General features: G+C 38.3%; 62 non-coding genes and 4 pseudogenes across 62 annotated transcripts; all 66 read right to left on the reverse strand.

Annotated features, from left to right (window-relative positions):
- Nucleotides 1–112: 112 nt before the first annotated feature.
- On the reverse strand, nt 113–231 carry LOC145757167 (5S ribosomal RNA). Its single transcript, XR_014285247.1, has one exon. It is a non-coding gene; the product is annotated as a 5S ribosomal RNA (ribosomal RNA).
- A 54-nt stretch (nt 232–285) lies between these two features.
- Nucleotides 286–404, reverse strand: LOC145756641 (5S ribosomal RNA). The gene has a single exon (XR_014284749.1). It is a non-coding gene; the product is annotated as a 5S ribosomal RNA (ribosomal RNA).
- Nucleotides 405–572: 168 nt separating this feature from the next.
- LOC145758546 (5S ribosomal RNA) lies at nt 573–691 on the reverse strand. The gene has a single exon (XR_014286501.1). It is a non-coding gene; the product is annotated as a 5S ribosomal RNA (ribosomal RNA).
- A 168-nt stretch (nt 692–859) lies between these two features.
- Nucleotides 860–978, reverse strand: LOC145758486 (5S ribosomal RNA). Its single transcript, XR_014286444.1, has one exon. It is a non-coding gene; the product is annotated as a 5S ribosomal RNA (ribosomal RNA).
- Nucleotides 979–1146: 168 nt separating this feature from the next.
- On the reverse strand, nt 1147–1265 carry LOC145758501 (5S ribosomal RNA). Its single transcript, XR_014286458.1, has one exon. It is a non-coding gene; the product is annotated as a 5S ribosomal RNA (ribosomal RNA).
- A 162-nt stretch (nt 1266–1427) lies between these two features.
- Nucleotides 1428–1546, reverse strand: LOC145757197 (5S ribosomal RNA; annotated as a pseudogene).
- A 54-nt stretch (nt 1547–1600) lies between these two features.
- Nucleotides 1601–1719, reverse strand: LOC145756642 (5S ribosomal RNA). The gene has a single exon (XR_014284750.1). It is a non-coding gene; the product is annotated as a 5S ribosomal RNA (ribosomal RNA).
- Nucleotides 1720–1887: 168 nt separating this feature from the next.
- Nucleotides 1888–2006, reverse strand: LOC145758547 (5S ribosomal RNA). The gene has a single exon (XR_014286502.1). It is a non-coding gene; the product is annotated as a 5S ribosomal RNA (ribosomal RNA).
- Nucleotides 2007–2174: 168 nt separating this feature from the next.
- On the reverse strand, nt 2175–2293 carry LOC145756099 (5S ribosomal RNA). The gene has a single exon (XR_014284238.1). It is a non-coding gene; the product is annotated as a 5S ribosomal RNA (ribosomal RNA).
- A 167-nt stretch (nt 2294–2460) lies between these two features.
- On the reverse strand, nt 2461–2579 carry LOC145756863 (5S ribosomal RNA). Its single transcript, XR_014284961.1, has one exon. It is a non-coding gene; the product is annotated as a 5S ribosomal RNA (ribosomal RNA).
- A 168-nt stretch (nt 2580–2747) lies between these two features.
- LOC145756639 (5S ribosomal RNA) lies at nt 2748–2866 on the reverse strand. The gene has a single exon (XR_014284747.1). It is a non-coding gene; the product is annotated as a 5S ribosomal RNA (ribosomal RNA).
- A 54-nt stretch (nt 2867–2920) lies between these two features.
- Nucleotides 2921–3039, reverse strand: LOC145756942 (5S ribosomal RNA). The gene has a single exon (XR_014285036.1). It is a non-coding gene; the product is annotated as a 5S ribosomal RNA (ribosomal RNA).
- A 168-nt stretch (nt 3040–3207) lies between these two features.
- Nucleotides 3208–3326, reverse strand: LOC145756100 (5S ribosomal RNA). Its single transcript, XR_014284239.1, has one exon. It is a non-coding gene; the product is annotated as a 5S ribosomal RNA (ribosomal RNA).
- Nucleotides 3327–3494: 168 nt separating this feature from the next.
- On the reverse strand, nt 3495–3613 carry LOC145758487 (5S ribosomal RNA). The gene has a single exon (XR_014286445.1). It is a non-coding gene; the product is annotated as a 5S ribosomal RNA (ribosomal RNA).
- Nucleotides 3614–3781: 168 nt separating this feature from the next.
- Nucleotides 3782–3900, reverse strand: LOC145756198 (5S ribosomal RNA). Its single transcript, XR_014284330.1, has one exon. It is a non-coding gene; the product is annotated as a 5S ribosomal RNA (ribosomal RNA).
- Nucleotides 3901–4062: 162 nt separating this feature from the next.
- On the reverse strand, nt 4063–4181 carry LOC145757205 (5S ribosomal RNA; annotated as a pseudogene).
- Nucleotides 4182–4235: 54 nt separating this feature from the next.
- LOC145756943 (5S ribosomal RNA) lies at nt 4236–4354 on the reverse strand. The gene has a single exon (XR_014285037.1). It is a non-coding gene; the product is annotated as a 5S ribosomal RNA (ribosomal RNA).
- A 168-nt stretch (nt 4355–4522) lies between these two features.
- On the reverse strand, nt 4523–4641 carry LOC145756478 (5S ribosomal RNA). Its single transcript, XR_014284596.1, has one exon. It is a non-coding gene; the product is annotated as a 5S ribosomal RNA (ribosomal RNA).
- A 168-nt stretch (nt 4642–4809) lies between these two features.
- Nucleotides 4810–4928, reverse strand: LOC145758488 (5S ribosomal RNA). Its single transcript, XR_014286446.1, has one exon. It is a non-coding gene; the product is annotated as a 5S ribosomal RNA (ribosomal RNA).
- A 168-nt stretch (nt 4929–5096) lies between these two features.
- LOC145756199 (5S ribosomal RNA) lies at nt 5097–5215 on the reverse strand. The gene has a single exon (XR_014284331.1). It is a non-coding gene; the product is annotated as a 5S ribosomal RNA (ribosomal RNA).
- Nucleotides 5216–5377: 162 nt separating this feature from the next.
- On the reverse strand, nt 5378–5496 carry LOC145757168 (5S ribosomal RNA). The gene has a single exon (XR_014285248.1). It is a non-coding gene; the product is annotated as a 5S ribosomal RNA (ribosomal RNA).
- A 54-nt stretch (nt 5497–5550) lies between these two features.
- On the reverse strand, nt 5551–5669 carry LOC145756643 (5S ribosomal RNA). The gene has a single exon (XR_014284751.1). It is a non-coding gene; the product is annotated as a 5S ribosomal RNA (ribosomal RNA).
- A 168-nt stretch (nt 5670–5837) lies between these two features.
- LOC145756101 (5S ribosomal RNA) lies at nt 5838–5956 on the reverse strand. Its single transcript, XR_014284240.1, has one exon. It is a non-coding gene; the product is annotated as a 5S ribosomal RNA (ribosomal RNA).
- A 168-nt stretch (nt 5957–6124) lies between these two features.
- On the reverse strand, nt 6125–6243 carry LOC145758490 (5S ribosomal RNA). The gene has a single exon (XR_014286448.1). It is a non-coding gene; the product is annotated as a 5S ribosomal RNA (ribosomal RNA).
- Nucleotides 6244–6411: 168 nt separating this feature from the next.
- On the reverse strand, nt 6412–6530 carry LOC145758502 (5S ribosomal RNA). The gene has a single exon (XR_014286459.1). It is a non-coding gene; the product is annotated as a 5S ribosomal RNA (ribosomal RNA).
- A 162-nt stretch (nt 6531–6692) lies between these two features.
- On the reverse strand, nt 6693–6811 carry LOC145757198 (5S ribosomal RNA; annotated as a pseudogene).
- Nucleotides 6812–6865: 54 nt separating this feature from the next.
- On the reverse strand, nt 6866–6984 carry LOC145756644 (5S ribosomal RNA). Its single transcript, XR_014284752.1, has one exon. It is a non-coding gene; the product is annotated as a 5S ribosomal RNA (ribosomal RNA).
- A 168-nt stretch (nt 6985–7152) lies between these two features.
- On the reverse strand, nt 7153–7271 carry LOC145756102 (5S ribosomal RNA). Its single transcript, XR_014284241.1, has one exon. It is a non-coding gene; the product is annotated as a 5S ribosomal RNA (ribosomal RNA).
- Nucleotides 7272–7439: 168 nt separating this feature from the next.
- On the reverse strand, nt 7440–7558 carry LOC145756103 (5S ribosomal RNA). The gene has a single exon (XR_014284242.1). It is a non-coding gene; the product is annotated as a 5S ribosomal RNA (ribosomal RNA).
- A 167-nt stretch (nt 7559–7725) lies between these two features.
- LOC145756981 (5S ribosomal RNA) lies at nt 7726–7844 on the reverse strand. The gene has a single exon (XR_014285072.1). It is a non-coding gene; the product is annotated as a 5S ribosomal RNA (ribosomal RNA).
- A 168-nt stretch (nt 7845–8012) lies between these two features.
- On the reverse strand, nt 8013–8131 carry LOC145756640 (5S ribosomal RNA). The gene has a single exon (XR_014284748.1). It is a non-coding gene; the product is annotated as a 5S ribosomal RNA (ribosomal RNA).
- Nucleotides 8132–8185: 54 nt separating this feature from the next.
- On the reverse strand, nt 8186–8304 carry LOC145757085 (5S ribosomal RNA). Its single transcript, XR_014285170.1, has one exon. It is a non-coding gene; the product is annotated as a 5S ribosomal RNA (ribosomal RNA).
- A 163-nt stretch (nt 8305–8467) lies between these two features.
- On the reverse strand, nt 8468–8586 carry LOC145756353 (5S ribosomal RNA). The gene has a single exon (XR_014284478.1). It is a non-coding gene; the product is annotated as a 5S ribosomal RNA (ribosomal RNA).
- Nucleotides 8587–8754: 168 nt separating this feature from the next.
- LOC145757183 (5S ribosomal RNA) lies at nt 8755–8873 on the reverse strand. The gene has a single exon (XR_014285262.1). It is a non-coding gene; the product is annotated as a 5S ribosomal RNA (ribosomal RNA).
- A 54-nt stretch (nt 8874–8927) lies between these two features.
- Nucleotides 8928–9046, reverse strand: LOC145756645 (5S ribosomal RNA). Its single transcript, XR_014284753.1, has one exon. It is a non-coding gene; the product is annotated as a 5S ribosomal RNA (ribosomal RNA).
- Nucleotides 9047–9214: 168 nt separating this feature from the next.
- LOC145756105 (5S ribosomal RNA) lies at nt 9215–9333 on the reverse strand. The gene has a single exon (XR_014284244.1). It is a non-coding gene; the product is annotated as a 5S ribosomal RNA (ribosomal RNA).
- Nucleotides 9334–9501: 168 nt separating this feature from the next.
- LOC145757175 (5S ribosomal RNA) lies at nt 9502–9620 on the reverse strand. Its single transcript, XR_014285254.1, has one exon. It is a non-coding gene; the product is annotated as a 5S ribosomal RNA (ribosomal RNA).
- Nucleotides 9621–9674: 54 nt separating this feature from the next.
- Nucleotides 9675–9793, reverse strand: LOC145756647 (5S ribosomal RNA). The gene has a single exon (XR_014284755.1). It is a non-coding gene; the product is annotated as a 5S ribosomal RNA (ribosomal RNA).
- Nucleotides 9794–9961: 168 nt separating this feature from the next.
- Nucleotides 9962–10080, reverse strand: LOC145756106 (5S ribosomal RNA). The gene has a single exon (XR_014284245.1). It is a non-coding gene; the product is annotated as a 5S ribosomal RNA (ribosomal RNA).
- A 168-nt stretch (nt 10081–10248) lies between these two features.
- LOC145758491 (5S ribosomal RNA) lies at nt 10249–10367 on the reverse strand. Its single transcript, XR_014286449.1, has one exon. It is a non-coding gene; the product is annotated as a 5S ribosomal RNA (ribosomal RNA).
- Nucleotides 10368–10535: 168 nt separating this feature from the next.
- Nucleotides 10536–10654, reverse strand: LOC145758503 (5S ribosomal RNA). The gene has a single exon (XR_014286460.1). It is a non-coding gene; the product is annotated as a 5S ribosomal RNA (ribosomal RNA).
- Nucleotides 10655–10816: 162 nt separating this feature from the next.
- LOC145757207 (5S ribosomal RNA) lies at nt 10817–10935 on the reverse strand (annotated as a pseudogene).
- Nucleotides 10936–10989: 54 nt separating this feature from the next.
- Nucleotides 10990–11108, reverse strand: LOC145756648 (5S ribosomal RNA). Its single transcript, XR_014284756.1, has one exon. It is a non-coding gene; the product is annotated as a 5S ribosomal RNA (ribosomal RNA).
- Nucleotides 11109–11276: 168 nt separating this feature from the next.
- LOC145756107 (5S ribosomal RNA) lies at nt 11277–11395 on the reverse strand. Its single transcript, XR_014284246.1, has one exon. It is a non-coding gene; the product is annotated as a 5S ribosomal RNA (ribosomal RNA).
- A 168-nt stretch (nt 11396–11563) lies between these two features.
- Nucleotides 11564–11682, reverse strand: LOC145756108 (5S ribosomal RNA). The gene has a single exon (XR_014284247.1). It is a non-coding gene; the product is annotated as a 5S ribosomal RNA (ribosomal RNA).
- A 167-nt stretch (nt 11683–11849) lies between these two features.
- LOC145757099 (5S ribosomal RNA) lies at nt 11850–11968 on the reverse strand. The gene has a single exon (XR_014285183.1). It is a non-coding gene; the product is annotated as a 5S ribosomal RNA (ribosomal RNA).
- A 168-nt stretch (nt 11969–12136) lies between these two features.
- LOC145756408 (5S ribosomal RNA) lies at nt 12137–12255 on the reverse strand. The gene has a single exon (XR_014284530.1). It is a non-coding gene; the product is annotated as a 5S ribosomal RNA (ribosomal RNA).
- Nucleotides 12256–12309: 54 nt separating this feature from the next.
- On the reverse strand, nt 12310–12428 carry LOC145757086 (5S ribosomal RNA). The gene has a single exon (XR_014285171.1). It is a non-coding gene; the product is annotated as a 5S ribosomal RNA (ribosomal RNA).
- A 163-nt stretch (nt 12429–12591) lies between these two features.
- LOC145756354 (5S ribosomal RNA) lies at nt 12592–12710 on the reverse strand. The gene has a single exon (XR_014284479.1). It is a non-coding gene; the product is annotated as a 5S ribosomal RNA (ribosomal RNA).
- Nucleotides 12711–12878: 168 nt separating this feature from the next.
- On the reverse strand, nt 12879–12997 carry LOC145756109 (5S ribosomal RNA). Its single transcript, XR_014284248.1, has one exon. It is a non-coding gene; the product is annotated as a 5S ribosomal RNA (ribosomal RNA).
- A 168-nt stretch (nt 12998–13165) lies between these two features.
- On the reverse strand, nt 13166–13284 carry LOC145756221 (5S ribosomal RNA). The gene has a single exon (XR_014284352.1). It is a non-coding gene; the product is annotated as a 5S ribosomal RNA (ribosomal RNA).
- A 167-nt stretch (nt 13285–13451) lies between these two features.
- Nucleotides 13452–13570, reverse strand: LOC145756745 (5S ribosomal RNA). Its single transcript, XR_014284848.1, has one exon. It is a non-coding gene; the product is annotated as a 5S ribosomal RNA (ribosomal RNA).
- A 169-nt stretch (nt 13571–13739) lies between these two features.
- LOC145756110 (5S ribosomal RNA) lies at nt 13740–13858 on the reverse strand. The gene has a single exon (XR_014284249.1). It is a non-coding gene; the product is annotated as a 5S ribosomal RNA (ribosomal RNA).
- Nucleotides 13859–14026: 168 nt separating this feature from the next.
- LOC145756222 (5S ribosomal RNA) lies at nt 14027–14145 on the reverse strand. The gene has a single exon (XR_014284353.1). It is a non-coding gene; the product is annotated as a 5S ribosomal RNA (ribosomal RNA).
- A 167-nt stretch (nt 14146–14312) lies between these two features.
- LOC145758281 (5S ribosomal RNA) lies at nt 14313–14431 on the reverse strand. Its single transcript, XR_014286253.1, has one exon. It is a non-coding gene; the product is annotated as a 5S ribosomal RNA (ribosomal RNA).
- Nucleotides 14432–14599: 168 nt separating this feature from the next.
- LOC145756224 (5S ribosomal RNA) lies at nt 14600–14718 on the reverse strand. The gene has a single exon (XR_014284355.1). It is a non-coding gene; the product is annotated as a 5S ribosomal RNA (ribosomal RNA).
- A 167-nt stretch (nt 14719–14885) lies between these two features.
- LOC145756475 (5S ribosomal RNA) lies at nt 14886–15004 on the reverse strand. The gene has a single exon (XR_014284593.1). It is a non-coding gene; the product is annotated as a 5S ribosomal RNA (ribosomal RNA).
- A 168-nt stretch (nt 15005–15172) lies between these two features.
- LOC145756111 (5S ribosomal RNA) lies at nt 15173–15291 on the reverse strand. Its single transcript, XR_014284250.1, has one exon. It is a non-coding gene; the product is annotated as a 5S ribosomal RNA (ribosomal RNA).
- Nucleotides 15292–15458: 167 nt separating this feature from the next.
- Nucleotides 15459–15577, reverse strand: LOC145757215 (5S ribosomal RNA). Its single transcript, XR_014285271.1, has one exon. It is a non-coding gene; the product is annotated as a 5S ribosomal RNA (ribosomal RNA).
- A 168-nt stretch (nt 15578–15745) lies between these two features.
- On the reverse strand, nt 15746–15864 carry LOC145756679 (5S ribosomal RNA). The gene has a single exon (XR_014284785.1). It is a non-coding gene; the product is annotated as a 5S ribosomal RNA (ribosomal RNA).
- A 54-nt stretch (nt 15865–15918) lies between these two features.
- On the reverse strand, nt 15919–16037 carry LOC145757087 (5S ribosomal RNA). The gene has a single exon (XR_014285172.1). It is a non-coding gene; the product is annotated as a 5S ribosomal RNA (ribosomal RNA).
- Nucleotides 16038–16200: 163 nt separating this feature from the next.
- On the reverse strand, nt 16201–16319 carry LOC145756355 (5S ribosomal RNA). The gene has a single exon (XR_014284480.1). It is a non-coding gene; the product is annotated as a 5S ribosomal RNA (ribosomal RNA).
- Nucleotides 16320–16487: 168 nt separating this feature from the next.
- LOC145756112 (5S ribosomal RNA) lies at nt 16488–16606 on the reverse strand. Its single transcript, XR_014284251.1, has one exon. It is a non-coding gene; the product is annotated as a 5S ribosomal RNA (ribosomal RNA).
- Nucleotides 16607–16774: 168 nt separating this feature from the next.
- LOC145756225 (5S ribosomal RNA) lies at nt 16775–16893 on the reverse strand. Its single transcript, XR_014284356.1, has one exon. It is a non-coding gene; the product is annotated as a 5S ribosomal RNA (ribosomal RNA).
- A 167-nt stretch (nt 16894–17060) lies between these two features.
- LOC145758292 (5S ribosomal RNA) lies at nt 17061–17179 on the reverse strand. Its single transcript, XR_014286264.1, has one exon. It is a non-coding gene; the product is annotated as a 5S ribosomal RNA (ribosomal RNA).
- Nucleotides 17180–17347: 168 nt separating this feature from the next.
- Nucleotides 17348–17466, reverse strand: LOC145756226 (5S ribosomal RNA). Its single transcript, XR_014284357.1, has one exon. It is a non-coding gene; the product is annotated as a 5S ribosomal RNA (ribosomal RNA).
- Nucleotides 17467–17617: the final 151 nt, after the last annotated feature.

Raw genomic sequence — 17617 nt, forward strand, 5'->3', positions numbered from 1 at the left:
ATAAATGACTTGCGTCGCTTAGCAATTATATCAAATATATTAATTTTTAAAAATTTCGATAAAAATGACTTATACATAAGGTACTTTCTAATATGCTAAAAAACTTAAAAAATGCCTACGACACCCGGTATACCCAGGCGGTCATCCATCCAAGTACTAACCGGGGCCGACGTTGCTTAACTTTCCAGATCGGACGAGATGGGGTGTATTCAACGTGGTATAGTCGTAGGCAATGTGATGTGGTGAGCCAACACATTTAACATTACCCAGGTATATTTAAAATAAAATCTACGACACCCGGTATTCCCAGGCGGTCACCCATCCAAGTACTAACCGGGCCCGACGTTGCTTAACTTCCCAGATCGGACGAGATGGGGTGTATTCAACGTAGTATGGTCGTAGGCAATGTGATGTGGTGAGCCAACACATTTATCATTACCCGTGTATATTTAAAATAAAATAAATGACTTGCGTCGCTTAGCAGTTATATCAAATATATTAATTTTCAAAAATTTTGATAAAAAATGACTTCTACATAAGGTACTTTTTAATATGCTAAAAAACTTATAAAACGCCTACGACACCCGGTATTCCCAGGCGGTCACCCATCCAAGTACTAACCGGGCCCGACGTTGCTTAACTTCCCAGATCGGACGAGATGGGGTGTACTCAACGTGGTATGGTCGTAGGCAATGTGATGTGGTGAGCCAACACATTTATCATTAACCGTGTATATTTAAAATAAAATAAATGACTTCCGTCGCTTAGCAGTTATATCAAATATATTAATTTTCAAAAATTTTGATAAAAAATGACTTCTACATAAAGTACTTTTTAATATGCTAAAAAACTTATAAAACGCCTACGACACCCGGTATTCCCAGGCGGTCACCCATCCAAGTACTAACCGGGCCCGACGTTGCTTAACTTCCCAGATCGGACGAGATGGGGTGTATTCAACGTGGTATAGTCGTAGGCAATGTGATGTGGTGAGCCAACATATTTAACATTAACCATGTATATTTAAAATAAAATATATGTCTTGCGTCGCTTGGCAATTATATCTAAATATATTCATTTTCAAAAATTTCGATAAAAATGACTTATACATAAAGTACTTTGTAATATGCTAAAAAACTTATAAAATGCCTACGACACCCGGTATTCCCAGGCGGTCACCCATCCAAGTACTAACCGGGCCCGACGTTGTTTAACTTCCCAGATCGGACGAGATGGGGTGTATTCAACGTGGTATGATCGTAGGCAATGTGATGTGCCAACACATTTAACATTACCCAGGTATATTTAAAATAAAATAAATGACTTGCGTCGCTTAGCAATTATATCAAATATATTAATTTTTAAAAATTTCGATAAAAATGACTTATACATAAGGTACTTTCTAATATGCTAAAAAACTTAAAAAATGCCTACGACACCCGGTATACCCAGGCGGTCATCCATCCAAGTACTAACCGGGGCCGACGTTGCTTAACTTTACAGATCGGACGAGATGGGGTGTATTCAACGTGGTATAGTCGTAGGCAATGTGATGTGGTGAGCCAACACATTTAACATTACCCAGGTATATTTAAAATAAAATCTACGACACCCGGTATTCCCAGGCGGTCACCCATCCAAGTACTAACCGGGCCCGACGTTGCTTAACTTCCCAGATCGGACGAGATGGGGTGTATTCAACGTAGTATGGTCGTAGGCAATGTGATGTGGTGAGCCAACACATTTATCATTACCCGTGTATATTTAAAATAAAATAAATGACTTGCGTCGCTTAGCAGTTATATCAAATATATTAATTTTCAAAAATTTTGATAAAAAATGACTTCTACATAAGGTACTTTTTAATATGCTAAAAAACTTATAAAACGCCTACGACACCCGGTATTCCCAGGCGGTCACCCATCCAAGTACTAACCGGGCCCGACGTTGCTTAACTTCCCAGATCGGACGAGATGGGGTGTACTCAACGTGGTATGGTCGTAGGCAATGTGATGTGGTGAGCCAACACATTTATCATTAACCGTGTATATTTAAAATAAAATAAATGACTTGCGTCGCTTAGCAGTTATATCAAATATATTAATTTTCAAAAATTTTGATAAAAAATGACTTCTACATAAAGTACTTTTTAATATGCTAAAAAACTTATAAAACGCCTACGACACCCGGTATTCCCAGGCGGTCACCCATCCAAGTACTAACCGGGCCCGACGTTGCTTAACTTCCCAGATCGGACGAGATGGGGTGTACTCAACGTGGTATGGTCGTAGGCATTGTGATTTGGTGAGCCAACACATTTATTATTAACCGTGTATATTTAAAATAAAATAAATGACTTGTGTCGCTTAGCAATTATATCAAATATATTAATTTTCAAAAATTTCGATAAAAATGACTTATACATAAGGTATTTTCTAATATGCTAAAAAACTTATAAAATGCCTACGACACCCGGTATTCCCAGGCGGTCACCCATCCAAGTACTAACCGGGCCCGACATTGCTTAACTTCCCAGATCGGACGAGATGGGGTGTATTCAACGTGGTATGGTCGTAGGCAATGTGATGTGGTGAGCCAACACATTTATCATTAACCGTGTATATTTAAAATAAAATAAATGACTTGCGTCGCTTAGCAATTATATCAAATATATTAATTTTCAAAAATTTTGATAAAAAATGACTTCTACATAAGGTACTTTTTAATATGCTAAAAAACTTATAAAACACCTACGACACCCGGTATTCCCAGGCGGTCACCCATCCAAGTACTAACCGGGCCCGACGTTGCTTAACATCCCAGATCAGACGAGATGGGGTGTATTCAACGTGGTATGGTCGTAGGCAATGTGATGTGGTGAGCCAACACATTTAACATTACCCAGGTATATTTAAAATAAAATCTACGACACCCGGTATTCCCAGGCGGTCACCCATCCAAGTACTAACCGGGCCCGACGTTGCTTAACTTCCCAGATCGGACGAGATGGGGTGTATTCAACGTAATATGGTCGTAGGCAATGTGATGTGGTGAGCCAACACATTTATCATTACCCGTGTATATTTAAAATAAAATAAATGACTTGCGTCGCTTAGCAGTTATATCAAATATATTAATTTTCAAAAATTTTGATAAAAAATGACTTCTACATAAGGTACTTTTTAATATGCTAAAAAACTTATAAAACGCCTACGACACCCGGTATTCCCAGGCGGTCACCCATCCAAGTACTAACCGGGCCCGACGTTGCTTAACTTCCCAGATCGGACGAGATGGGGTGTACTCAACGTGGTATGGTCGTAGGCAATGTGATGTGGTGAGCCAACACATTTATCATTAACCGTGTATATTTAAAATAAAATAAATGACTTCCGTCGCTTAGCAGTTATATCAAATATATTAATTTTCAAAAATTTTGATAAAAAATGACTTCTACATAAAGTACTTTTTAATATGCTAAAAAACTTATAAAACGCCTACGACACCCGGTATTCCCAGGCGGTCACCCATCCAAGTACTAACCGGGCCCGACGTTGCTTAACTTCCCAGATCGGACGAGATGGGGTGTATTCAACGTGGTATAGTCGTAGGCAATGTGATGTGGTGAGCCAACATATTTAACATTAACCATGTATATTTAAAATAAAATATATGTCTTGCGTCGCTTGGCAATTATATCTAAATATATTCATTTTCAAAAATTTCGATAAAAATGACTTATACATAAAGTACTTTGTAATATGCTAAAAAACTTATAAAATGCCTACGACACCCGGTTTTCCCAGGCGGTCACCCATCCAAGTACTAACCGGGCCCGACGTTGTTTAACTTCCCAGATCGGACGAGATGGGGTGTATTCAACGTGGTATGATCGTAGGCAATGTGATGTGCCAACACATTTAACATTACCCAGGTATATTTAAAATAAAATAAATGACTTGCGTCGCTTAGCAATTATATCAAATATATTAATTTTTAAAAATTTCGATAAAAATGACTTATACATAAGGTACTTTCTAATATGCTAAAAAACTTAAAAAATGCCTACGACACCCGGTATACCCAGGCGGTCATCCATCCAAGTACTAACAGGGGCCGACGTTGCTTAACTTTCCAGATCGGACGAGATGGGGTGTATTCAACGTGGTATAGTCGTAGGCAATGTGATGTGGTGAGCCAACACATTTAACATTACCCAGGTATATTTAAAATAAAATCTACGACACCCGGTATTCCCAGGCGGTCACCCATCCAAGTACTAACCGGGCCCGACGTTGCTTAACTTCCCAGATCGGACGAGATGGGGTGTATTCAACGTAATATGGTCGTAGGCAATGTGATGTGGTGAGCCAACACATTTATCATTACCCGTGTATATTTAAAATAAAATAAATGACTTGCGTCGCTTAGCAGTTATATCAAATATATTAATTTTCAAAAATTTTGATAAAAAATGACTTCTACATAAGGTACTTTTTAATATGCTAAAAAACTTATAAAACGCCTACGACACCCGGTATTCCCAGGCGGTCACCCATCCAAGTACTAACCGGGCCCGACGTTGCTTAACTTCCCAGATCGGACGAAATGGGGTGTACTCAACGTGGTATGGTCGTAGGCAATGTGATGTGGTGAGCCAACACATTTATCATTAACCGTGTATATTTAAAATAAAATAAATGACTTCCGTCGCTTAGCAGTTAAATCAAATATATTAATTTTCAAAAATTTTGATAAAAAATGACTTCTACATAAAGTACTTTTTAATATGCTAAAAAACTTATAAAACGCCTACGACACCCGGTATTCCCAGGCGGTCACCCATCCAAGTACTAACCGGGCCCGACGTTGCTTAACTTCCCAGATCGGACGAGATGGGGTGTATTCAACGTGGTATAGTCGTAGGCAATGTGATGTGGTGAGCCAACATATTTAACATTAACCATGTATATTTAAAATAAAATATATGTCTTGCGTCGCTTGGCAATTATATCTAAATATATTCATTTTCAAAAATTTCGATAAAAATGACTTATACATAAAGTACTTTGTAATATGCTAAAAAACTTATAAAATGCCTACGACACCCGGTTTTCCCAGGCGGTCACCCATCCAAGTACTAACCGGGCCCGACGTTGTTTAACTTCCCAGATCGGACGAGATGGGGTGTATTCAACGTGGTATGATCGTAGGCAATGTGATGTGCCAACACATTTAACATTACCCAGGTATATTTAAAATAAAATAAATGACTTGCGTCGCTTAGCAATTATATCAAATATATTAATTTTTAAAAATTTCGATAAAAATGACTTATACATAAGGTACTTTCTAATATGCTAAAAAACTTAAAAAATGCCTACGACACCCGGTATACCCAGGCGGTCATCCATCCAAGTACTAACCGGGGCCGACGTTGCTTAACTTTCCAGATCGGACGAGATGGGGTGTATTCAACGTGGTATAGTCGTAGGCAATGTGATGTGGTGAGCCAACACATTTAACATTACCCAGGTATATTTAAAATAAAATCTACGACACCCGGTATTCCCAGGCGGTCACCCATCCAAGTACTAACCGGGCCCGACGTTGCTTAACTTCCCAGATCGGACGAGATGGGGTGTATTCAACGTAGTATGGTCGTAGGCAATGTGATGTGGTGAGCCAACACATTTATCATTACCCGTGTATATTTAAAATAAAATAAATGACTTGCGTCGCTTAGCAGTTATATCAAATATATTAATTTTCAAAAATTTTGATAAAAAATGACTTCTACATAAGGTACTTTTTAATATGCTAAAAAACTTATAAAACGCCTACGACACCCGGTATTCCCAGGCGGTCACCCATCCAAGTACTAACCGGGCCCGACGTTGCTTAACTTCCCAGATCGGACGAGATGGGGTGTACTCAACGTGGTATGGTCGTAGGCAATGTGATGTGGTGAGCCAACACATTTATCATTAACCGTGTATATTTAAAATAAAATAAATGACTTCCGTCGCTTAGCAGTTATATCAAATATATTAATTTTCAAAAATTTTGATAAAAAATGACTTCTACATAAAGTACTTTTTAATATGCTAAAAAACTTATAAAACGCCTACGACACCCGGTATTCCCAGGCGGTCACCCATCCAAGTACTAACCGGGCCCGACGTTGCTTAACTTCCCAGATCGGACGAGATGGGGTGTATTCAACGTGGTATAGTCGTAGGCAATGTGATGTGGTGAGCCAACATATTTAACATTAACCATGTATATTTAAAATAAAATATATGTCTTGCGTCGCTTGGCAATTATATCTAAATATATTCATTTTCAAAAATTTCGATAAAAATGACTTATACATAAAGTACTTTGTAATATGCTAAAAAACTTATAAAATGCCTACGACACCCGGTATTCCCAGGCGGTCACCCATCCAAGTACTAACCGGGCCCGACGTTGTTTAACTTCCCAGATCGGACGAGATGGGGTGTATTCAACGTGGTATGATCGTAGGCAATGTGATGTGCCAACACATTTAACATTACCCAGGTATATTTAAAATAAAATAAATGACTTGCGTCGCTTAGCAATTATATCAAATATATTAATTTTTAAAAATTTCGATAAAAATGACTTATACATAAGGTACTTTCTAATATGCTAAAAAACTTAAAAAATGCCTACGACACCCGGTATACCCAGGCGGTCATCCATCCAAGTACTAACCGGGGCCGACGTTGCTTAACTTTACAGATCGGACGAGATGGGGTGTATTCAACGTGGTATAGTCGTAGGCAATGTGATGTGGTGAGCCAACACATTTAACATTACCCAGGTATATTTAAAATAAAATCTACGACACCCGGTATTCCCAGGCGGTCACCCATCCAAGTACTAACCGGGCCCGACGTTGCTTAACTTCCCAGATCGGACGAGATGGGGTGTATTCAACGTAGTATGGTCGTAGGCAATGTGATGTGGTGAGCCAACACATTTATCATTACCCGTGTATATTTAAAATAAAATAAATGACTTGCGTCGCTTAGCAGTTATATCAAATATATTAATTTTCAAAAATTTTGATAAAAAATGACTTCTACATAAGGTACTTTTTAATATGCTAAAAAACTTATAAAACGCCTACGACACCCGGTATTCCCAGGCGGTCACCCATCCAAGTACTAACCGGGCCCGACGTTGCTTAACTTCCCAGATCGGACGAGATGGGGTGTACTCAACGTGGTATGGTCGTAGGCAATGTGATGTGGTGAGCCAACACATTTATCATTAACCGTGTATATTTAAAATAAAATAAATGACTTGCGTCGCTTAGCAGTTATATCAAATATATTAATTTTCAAAAATTTTGATAAAAAATGACTTCTACATAAAGTACTTTTTAATATGCTAAAAAACTTATAAAACGCCTACGACACCCGGTATTCCCAGGCGGTCACCCATCCAAGTACTAACCGGGCCCGACGTTGCTTAACTTCCCAGATCGGACGAGATGGGGTGTACTCAACGTGGTATGGTCGTAGGCATTGTGATTTGGTGAGCCAACACATTTATTATTAACCGTGTATATTTAAAATAAAATAAATGACTTGTGTCGCTTAGCAATTATATCAAATATATTAATTTTCAAAAATTTCGATAAAAATGACTTATACATAAGGTATTTTCTAATATGCTAAAAAACTTATAAAATGCCTACGACACCCGGTATTCCCAGGCGGTCACCCATCCAAGTACTAACCGGGCCCGACATTGCTTAACTTCCCAGATCGGACGAGATGGGGTGTATTCAACGTGGTATGGTCGTAGGCAATGTGATGTGGTGAGCCAACACATTTATCATTAACCGTGTATATTTAAAATAAAATAAATGACTTGCGTCGCTTAGCAATTATATCAAATATATTAATTTTCAAAAATTTTGATAAAAAATGACTTCTACATAAGGTACTTTTTAATATGCTAAAAAACTTATAAAACACCTACGACACCCGGTATTCCCAGGCGGTCACCCATCCAAGTACTAACCGGGCCCGACGTTGCTTAACATCCCAGATCAGACGAGATGGGGTGTATTCAACGTGGTATGGTCGTAGGCAATGTGATGTGGTGAGCCAACACATTTAACATTACCCAGGTATATTTAAAATAAAATCTACGACACCCGGTATTCCCAGGCGGTCACCCATCCAAGTACTAACCGGGCCCGACGTTGCTTAACTTCCCAGATCGGACGAGATGGGGTGTACTCAAGGTGGTGTGGTCGTAGGCAATGTGATGTGCCAACACATTTATCATTACCCGTGTATATTTAAAATAAAATAAATGACTTGCGTCGCTTAGCAATTATATCAAATATATTAGTTTTCAAAAATTTTGATTAAAAATGACTTCTACATAAAGTACTTTCTAATATGCTAAAAAACTTATAAATTGCCTACGACACCCGGTATTCCCAGGCGGTCACCCATCCAAGTACTAACCGGGCCCGACGTTGCTTAACTTCCCAGATCGGACGAGATGGAGTGTACTCAACGTGGTATGGTCGTAGGCAATGTGATTTGGTGAGCCAACACATTTATTATTAACCGTGTATATTTAAAATAAAATAAATGACTTGTGTCGCTTAGCAATTATATCAAATGCATTAATTTTTAAAAATTTTGATAAAAAATGACTTTTACATAAAGTACTTTTTAATATGCTAAAAAACTTATAAAACGCCTACGACACCCGGTATACCCAGGCGGTCATCCATCCAAGTACTAACCGGGGCCGACGTTGCTTAACTTTCCAGATCGGACGAGATGGGGTGTACTCAACGTGGTATGGTCGTAGGCAATGTGATGTGGTGAGCCAACACATTTAACATTACCCAGGTATATTTAAAATAAAATCTACGACACCCGGTATTCCCAGGCGGTCACCCATCCAAGTACTAACCGGGCCCGACGTTGCTTAACTTCCCAGATCGGACGAGATGGGGTGTATTCAACGTAGTATGGTCGTAGGCAATGTGATGTGGTGAGCCAACACATTTATAATTACCCGTGTATATTTAAAATAAAATAAATGACTTGCGTCGCTTAGCAGTTATATCAAATATATTAATTTTCAAAAATTTTGATAAAAAATGACTTCTACATAAGGTACTTTTTAATATGCTAAAAAACTTATAAAACGCCTACGACACCCGGTATTCCCAGGCGGTCACCCATCCAAGTACTAACCGGGCCCGACGTTGCTTAACTTCCCAGATCGGACGAGATGGGGTGTACTCAACGTGGTATGGTCGTAGGCAATGTGATGTGGTGAGCCAACACATTTATCATTAACCGTGTATATTTAAAATAAAATAAATGACTTCCGTCGCTTAGCAGTTATATCAAATATATTAATTTTCAAAAATTTTGATAAAAAATGACTTTTACATAAAGTACTTTTTAATATGCTAAAAAACTTATAAAACGCCTACGACACCCGGTATACCCAGGCGGTCATCCATCCAAGTACTAACCGGGGCCGACGTTGCTTAACTTTCCAGATCGGACGAGATGGGGTGTATTCAACGTGGTATAGTCGTAGGCAATGTGATGTGGTGAGCCAACACATTTAACATTACCCAGGTATATTTAAAATAAAATCTACGACACCCGGTATTCCCAGGCGGTCACCCATCCAAGTACTAACCGGGCCCGACGTTGCTTAACTTCCCAGATCGGACGAGATGGGGTGTATTCAACGTAGTATGGTCGTAGGCAATGTGATGTGGTGAGCCAACACATTTATCATTACCCGTGTATATTTAAAATAAAATAAATGACTTGCGTCGCTTAGCAGTTATATCAAATATATTAATTTTCAAAAATTTTGATAAAAAATGACTTCTACATAAGGTACTTTTTAATATGCTAAAAAACTTATAAAACGCCTACGACACCCGGTATTCCCAGGCGGTCACCCATCCAAGTACTAACCGGGCCCGACGTTGCTTAACTTCCCAGATCGGACGAGATGGGGTGTACTCAACGTGGTATGGTCGTAGGCAATGTGATGTGGTGAGCCAACACATTTATCATTAACCGTGTATATTTAAAATAAAATAAATGACTTCCGTCGCTTAGCAGTTATATCAAATATATTAATTTTCAAAAATTTTGATAAAAAATGACTTCTACATAAAGTACTTTTTAATATGCTAAAAAACTTATAAAACGCCTACGACACCCGGTATTCCCAGGCGGTCACCCATCCAAGTACTAACCGGGCCCGACGTTGCTTAACTTCCCAGATCGGACGAGATGGGGTGTATTCAACGTGGTATAGTCGTAGGCAATGTGATGTGGTGAGCCAACATATTTAACATTAACCATGTATATTTAAAATAAAATATATGTCTTGCGTCGCTTGGCAATTATATCTAAATATATTCATTTTCAAAAATTTCGATAAAAATGACTTATACATAAAGTACTTTGTAATATGCTAAAAAACTTATAAAATGCCTACGACACCCGGTATTCCCAGGCGGTCACCCATCCAAGTACTAACCGGGCCCGACGTTGTTTAACTTCCCAGATCGGACGAGATGGGGTGTATTCAACGTGGTATGATCGTAGGCAATGTGATGTGCCAACACATTTAACATTACCCGTGTATATTTAAAATAAAATAAATGACTTGCGTCGCTTAGCATTTATATCAAATATATTAATTTTTAAAAATTTCGATAAAAATGACTTATACATAAGGTACTTTCTAATATGCTAAAAAACTTAAAAAATGCCTACGACACCCGGTATACCCAGGCGGTCATCCAACCAAGTACTAACCGGGGCCGACGTTGCTTAACTTTACAGATCGGACGAGATGGGGTGTATTCAACGTGGTATAGTCGTAGGCAATGTGATGTGGTGAGCCAACACATTTAACATTACCCAGGTATATTTAAAATAAAATCTACGACACCCGGTATTCCCAGGCGGTCACCCATCCAAGTACTAACCGGGCCCGACGTTGCTTAACTTCCCAGATCGGACGAGATGGGGTGTATTCAACGTAGTATGGTCGTAGGCAATGTGATGTGGTGAGCCAACACATTTATCATTACCCGTGTATATTTAAAATAAAATAAATGACTTGCGTCGCTTAGCAGTTATATCAAATATATTAATTTTCAAAAATTTTGATAAAAAATGACTTCTACATAAGGTACTTTTTAATATGCTAAAAAACTTATAAAACGCCTACGACACCCGGTATTCCCAGGCGGTCACCCATCCAAGTACTAACCGGGCCCGACGTTGCTTAACTTCCCAGATCGGACGAGATGGGGTGTACTCAACGTGGTATGGTCGTAGGCAATGTGATGTGGTGAGCCAACACATTTATCATTAACCGTGTATATTTAAAATAAAATAAATGACTTGCGTCGCTTAGCAGTTATATCAAATATATTTATTTTCAAAAATTTTGATAAAAAATGACTTCTACATAAAGTACTTTTTAATATGCTAAAAAACTTATAAAACGCCTACGACACCCGGTATTCCCAGGCGGTCACCCATCCAAGTACTAACCGGGCCCGACGTTGCTTAACTTCCCAGATCGGACGAGATGGGGTGTACTCAACGTGGTATGGTCGTAGGCATTGTGATTTGGTGAGCCAACACATTTATTATTAACCGTGTATATTTAAAATAAAATAAATGACTTGTGTCGCTTAGCAATTATATCAAATATATTAATTTTCAAAAATTTCGATAAAAATGACTTATACATAAGGTATTTTCTAATATGCTAAAAAACTTATAAAATGCCTACGACACCCGGTATTCCCAGGCGGTCACCCATCCAAGTACTAACCGGGCCCGACATTGCTTAACTTCCCAGATCGGACGAGATGGGGTGTATTCAACGTGGTATGGTCGTAGGCAATGTGATGTGGTGAGCCAACACATTTATCATTAACCGTGTATATTTAAAATAAAATAAATGACTTGCGTCGCTTAGCAATTATATCAAATATATTAATTTTCAAAAATTTTGATAAAAAATGACTTCCACATAAGGTACTTTTTAATATGCTAAAAAACTTATAAAACGCCTACGACACCCGGTATTCCCAGGCGGTCACCCATCCAAGTACTAACCGGGCCCGACGTTGCTTAACATCCCAGATCAGACGAGATGGGGTGTATTCAACGTGGTATGGTCGTAGGCAATGTGATGTGGTGAGCCAACACATTTAACATTACCCAGGTATATTTAAAATAAAATCTACGACACCCGGTATTCCCAGGCGGTCACCCATCCAAGTACTAACCGGGCCCGACGTTGCTTAACTTCCCAGATCGGACGAGATGGGGTGTACTCAAGGTGGTGTGGTCGTAGGCAATGTGATGTGCCAACACATTTATCATTACCCGTGTATATTTAAAATAAAATAAATGACTTGCGTCGCTTAGCAATTATATCAAATATATTAGTTTTCAAAAATTTTGATTAAAAATGACTTCTACATAAAGTACTTTCTAATATGCTAAAAAACTTATAAATTGCCTACGACACCCGGTATTCCCAGGCGGTCACCCATCCAAGTACTAACCGGGCCCGACGTTGCTTAACTTCCCAGATCGGACGAGATGGAGTGTACTCAACGTGGTATGGTCGTAGGCAATGTGATTTGGTGAGCCAACACATTTATTATTAACCGTGTATATTTAAAATAAAATAAATGACTTGTGTCGCTTAGCAATTATATCAAATGCATTAATTTTTAAAAATTTTGATAAAAAATGACTTTTACATAAAGTACTTTTTAATATGCTAAAAAACTTATAAAACGCCTACGACACCCGGTATTCCCAGGCGGTCACCCATCCAAGTACTAACCGGGCCCGACGTTGCTTAACTTCCCAGATCGGACGAGATGGGGTGTACTCAACGTGGTATGGTCGTAGGCAATGTGATGTGGTGAGCCAACACATTTATCATTAACCGTGTATATTTAAAATAAAATAAATGACTTGCGTCGCTTAGCAGTTATATCAAATATATTAATTTTCAAAAATTTTGATAAAAAATGACTTCTACATAAAGTACTTTTTAATATGCTAAAAAACTTATAAAACGCCTACGACACCCGGTATTCTCAGGCGGTCACCCATCCAAGTACTAACCGGGCCCGACGTTGCTTAACTTCCCAGATCGGACGAGATGGGGTGTACTCAACGTGGTATGGTCGTAGGCATTGTGATTTGGTGAGCCAACACATTTATTATTAACCGTGTATATTTAAAATAAAATAAATGACTTGTGTCGCTTAGCAATTATATCAAATATATTAATTTTCAAAAATTTCGATAAAAATGACTTATACATAAGGTACTTTCTAATATGCTAAAAAACTTATAAAATGCCTACGACACCCGGTATTCCCAGGCGGTCACCCATCCAAGTACTAACCGGGCCCGACGTTGCTTAACTTCCCAGATCGGACGAGATGGGGTGTATTCAACGTGGTATAGTCGTAGGCAATGTGATGTGGTGAGCCAACATATTTAACATTAACCATGTATATTTAAAATAAAATATATGTCTTGCGTCGCTTGGCAATTATATCTAAATATATTCATTTTCAAAAATTTCGATAAAAAATGACTTCTACATAAAGTACTTTTTAATATGCTAAAAAACTTATAAAACGCCTACGACACCCGGTATTCCCAGGCGGTCACCCATCCAAGTACTAACCGGGCCCGACGTTGCTTAACTTCCCAGATCGGACGAGATGGGGTGTACTCAACGTGGTATGGTCGTAGGCAATGTGATGTGGTGAGCCAACACATTTATCATTAACCGTGTATATTTAAAATAAAATAAATGACTTGCGTCGCTTAGCAGTTATATCAAATATATTAATTTTCAAAAATTTTGATAAAAAATGACTTCTACATAAAGTACTTTTTAATATGCTAAAAAACTTATAAAACGCCTACGACACCCGGTATTCTCAGGCGGTCACCCATCCAAGTACTAACCGGGCCCGACGTTGCTTAACTTCCCAGATCGGACGAGATGGGGTGTACTCAACGTGGTATGGTCGTAGGCATTGTGATTTGGTGAGCCAACACATTTATTATTAACCGTGTATATTTAAAATAAAATAAATGACTTGTGTCGCTTAGCAATTATATCAAATATATTAATTTTCAAAAATTTCGATAAAAATGACTTATACATAAGGTACTTTCTAATATGCTAAAAAACTTATAAAATGCCTACGACACCCGGTATTCCCAGGCGGTCACCCATCCAAGTACTAACCGGGCCCGACGTTGCTTAACTTCCCAGATCGGACGAGATGGGGTGTACTCAACGTGGTATGGTCGTAGGCAATGTGATGTGGTGAGCCAACACATTTATCATTAACCGTGTATATTTAAAATAAAATAAATGACTTGCGTCGCTTAGCAGTTATATCAAATATATTAATTTTCAAAAATTTTGATAAAAAATGACTTCTACATAAAGTACTTTTTAATATGCTAAAAAACTTATAAAACGCCTACGACACCCGGTATTCTCAGGCGGTCACCCATCCAAGTACTAACCGGGCCCGACGTTGCTTAACTTCCCAGATCGGACGAGATGGGGTGTACTCAACGTGGTATGGTCGTAGGCATTGTGATTTGGTGAGCCAACACATTTATTATTAACCGTGTATATTTAAAATAAAATAAATGACTTGTGTCGCTTAGCAATTATATCAAATATATTAATTTTCAAAAATTTCGATAAAAATGACTTCTACATAAGGTACTTTTTAATATGCTAAAAAACTTATAAAATTCCTACGACACCCGGTATTCCCAGGCGGTCACCCATCCAAGTACTAACCGGGCCCGACGTTGCTTAACTTCCCAGATCGGACGAGATGGGGTGTACTCAACGTGGTATGGTCGTAGGCAATGTGATGTGGTGAGCCAACACATTTATCATTAACCGTGTATATTTAAAATAAAATAAATGACTTGCGTCGCTTAGCAGTTATATCAAATATATTAATTTTCAAAAATTTTGATAAAAAATGACTTCTACATAAAGTACTTTTTAATATGCTAAAAAACTTATAAAACGCCTACGACACCCGGTATTCCCAGGCGGTCACCCATCCAAGTACTAACCGGGCCCGACGTTGCTTAACTTCCCAGATCGGACGAGATGGGGTGTACTCAACGTGGTATGGTCGTAGGCATTGTGATTTGGTGAGCCAACACATTTATTATTAACCGTGTATATTTAAAATAAAATAAATGACTTGTGTCGCTTAGCAATTATATCAAATATATTAATTTTCAAAAATTTCGATAAAAATGACTTATACATAAGGTATTTTCTAATATGCTAAAAAACTTATAAAATGCCTACGACACCCGGTATTCCCAGGCGGTCACCCATCCAAGTACTAACCGGGCCCGACATTGCTTAACTTCCCAGATCGGACGAGATGGGGTGTATTCAACGTGGTATGGTCGTAGGCAATGTGATGTGGTGAGCCAACACATTTATCATTAACCGTGTATATTTAAAATAAAATAAATGACTTGCGTCGCTTAGCAATTATATCAAATATATTAATTTTCAAAAATTTTGATAAAAAATGACTTCTACATAAGGTACTTTTTAATATGCTAAAAAACTTATAAAACGACTACGACACCCGGTATTCCCAGGCGGTCACCCATCCAAGTACTAACCGGGCCCGACGTTGCTTAACATCCCAGATCAGACGAGATGGGGTGTATTCAACGTGGTATGGTCGTAGGCAATGTGATGTGGTGAGCCAACACATTTAACATTACCCAGGTATATTTAAAATAAAATCTACGACACCCGGTATTCCCAGGCGGTCACCCATCCAAGTACTAACCGGGCCCGACGTTGCTTAACTTCCCAGATCGGACGAGATGGGGTGTACTCAAGGTGGTGTGGTCGTAGGCAATGTGATGTGCCAACACATTTATCATTACCCGTGTATATTTAAAATAAAATAAATGACTTGCGTCGCTTAGCAATTATATCAAATATATTAGTTTTCAAAAATTTTGATTAAAAATGACTTCTACATAAAGTACTTTCTAATATGCTAAAAAACTTATAAATTGCCTACGACACCCGGTATTCCCAGGCGGTCACCCATCCAAGTACTAACCGGGCCCGACGTTGCTTAACTTCCCAGATCGGACGAGATGGAGTGTACTCAACGTGGTATGGTCGTAGGCAATGTGATTTGGTGAGCCAACACATTTATTATTAACCGTGTATATTTAAAATAAAATAAATGACTTGTGTCGCTTAGCAATTATATCAAATGCATTAATTTTTAAAAATTTTGATAAAAAATGACTTTTACATAAAGTACTTTTTAATATGCTAAAAAACTTATAAAACGCCTACGACACCCGGTATTCCCAGGCGGTCACCCATCCAAGTACTAACCGGGCCCGACGTTGCTTAACTTCCCAGATCGGACGAGATGGGGTGTACTCAACGTGGTATGGTCGTAGGCAATGTGATGTGGTGAGCCAACACATTTATCATTAACCGTGTATATTTAAAATAAAATAAATGACTTGCGTCGCTTAGCAGTTATATCAAATATATTAATTTTCAAAAATTTTGATAAAAAATGACTTCTACATAAAGTACTTTTTAATATGCTAAAAAACTTATAAAACGCCTACGACACCCGGTATTCTCAGGCGGTCACCCATCCAAGTACTAACCGGGCCCGACGTTGCTTAACTTCCCAGATCGGACGAGATGGGGTGTACTCAACGTGGTATGGTCGTAGGCATTGTGATTTGGTGAGCCAACACATTTATTATTAACCGTGTATATTTAAAATAAAATAAATGACTTGTGTCGCTTAGCAATTATATCAAATATATTAATTTTCAAAAATTTCGATAAAAATGACTTATACATAAGGTACTTTCTAATATGCTAAAAAACTTATAAAATGCCTACGACACCCGGTATTCCCAGGCGGTCACCCATCCAAGTACTAACCGGGCCCGACGTTGCTTAACTTCCCAGATCGGACGAGATGGGGTGTACTCAACGTGGTATGGTCGTAGGCAATGTGATGTGGTGAGCCAACACATTTATCATTAACCGTGTATATTTAAAATAAAATAAATGACTTGCGTCGCTTAGCAGTTATATCAAATATATTAATTTTCAAAAATTTTGATAAAAAATGACTTCTACATAAAGTACTTTTTAATATGCTAAAAAACTTATAAAACGCCTACGACACCCGGTATTCTCAGGCGGTCACCCATCCAAGTACTAACCGGGCCCGACGTTGCTTAACTTCCCAGATCGGACGAGATGGGGTGTACTCAACGTGGTATGGTCGTAGGCATTGTGATTTGGTGAGCCAACACATTTATTATTAACCGTGTATATTTAAAATAAAATAAATGACTTGTGTCGCTTAGCAATTATATCAAATATATTAATTTTCAAAAATTTCGATAAAAATGACTTATACATAAGGTATTTTCTAATATGC

This window comes from Corella eumyota, chromosome 6 (genome assembly GCF_963082875.1).
Source record: "Corella eumyota chromosome 6, kaCorEumy4.1, whole genome shotgun sequence".
Taxonomy (NCBI): Eukaryota; Metazoa; Chordata; class Ascidiacea; order Phlebobranchia; family Corellidae; genus Corella; species Corella eumyota.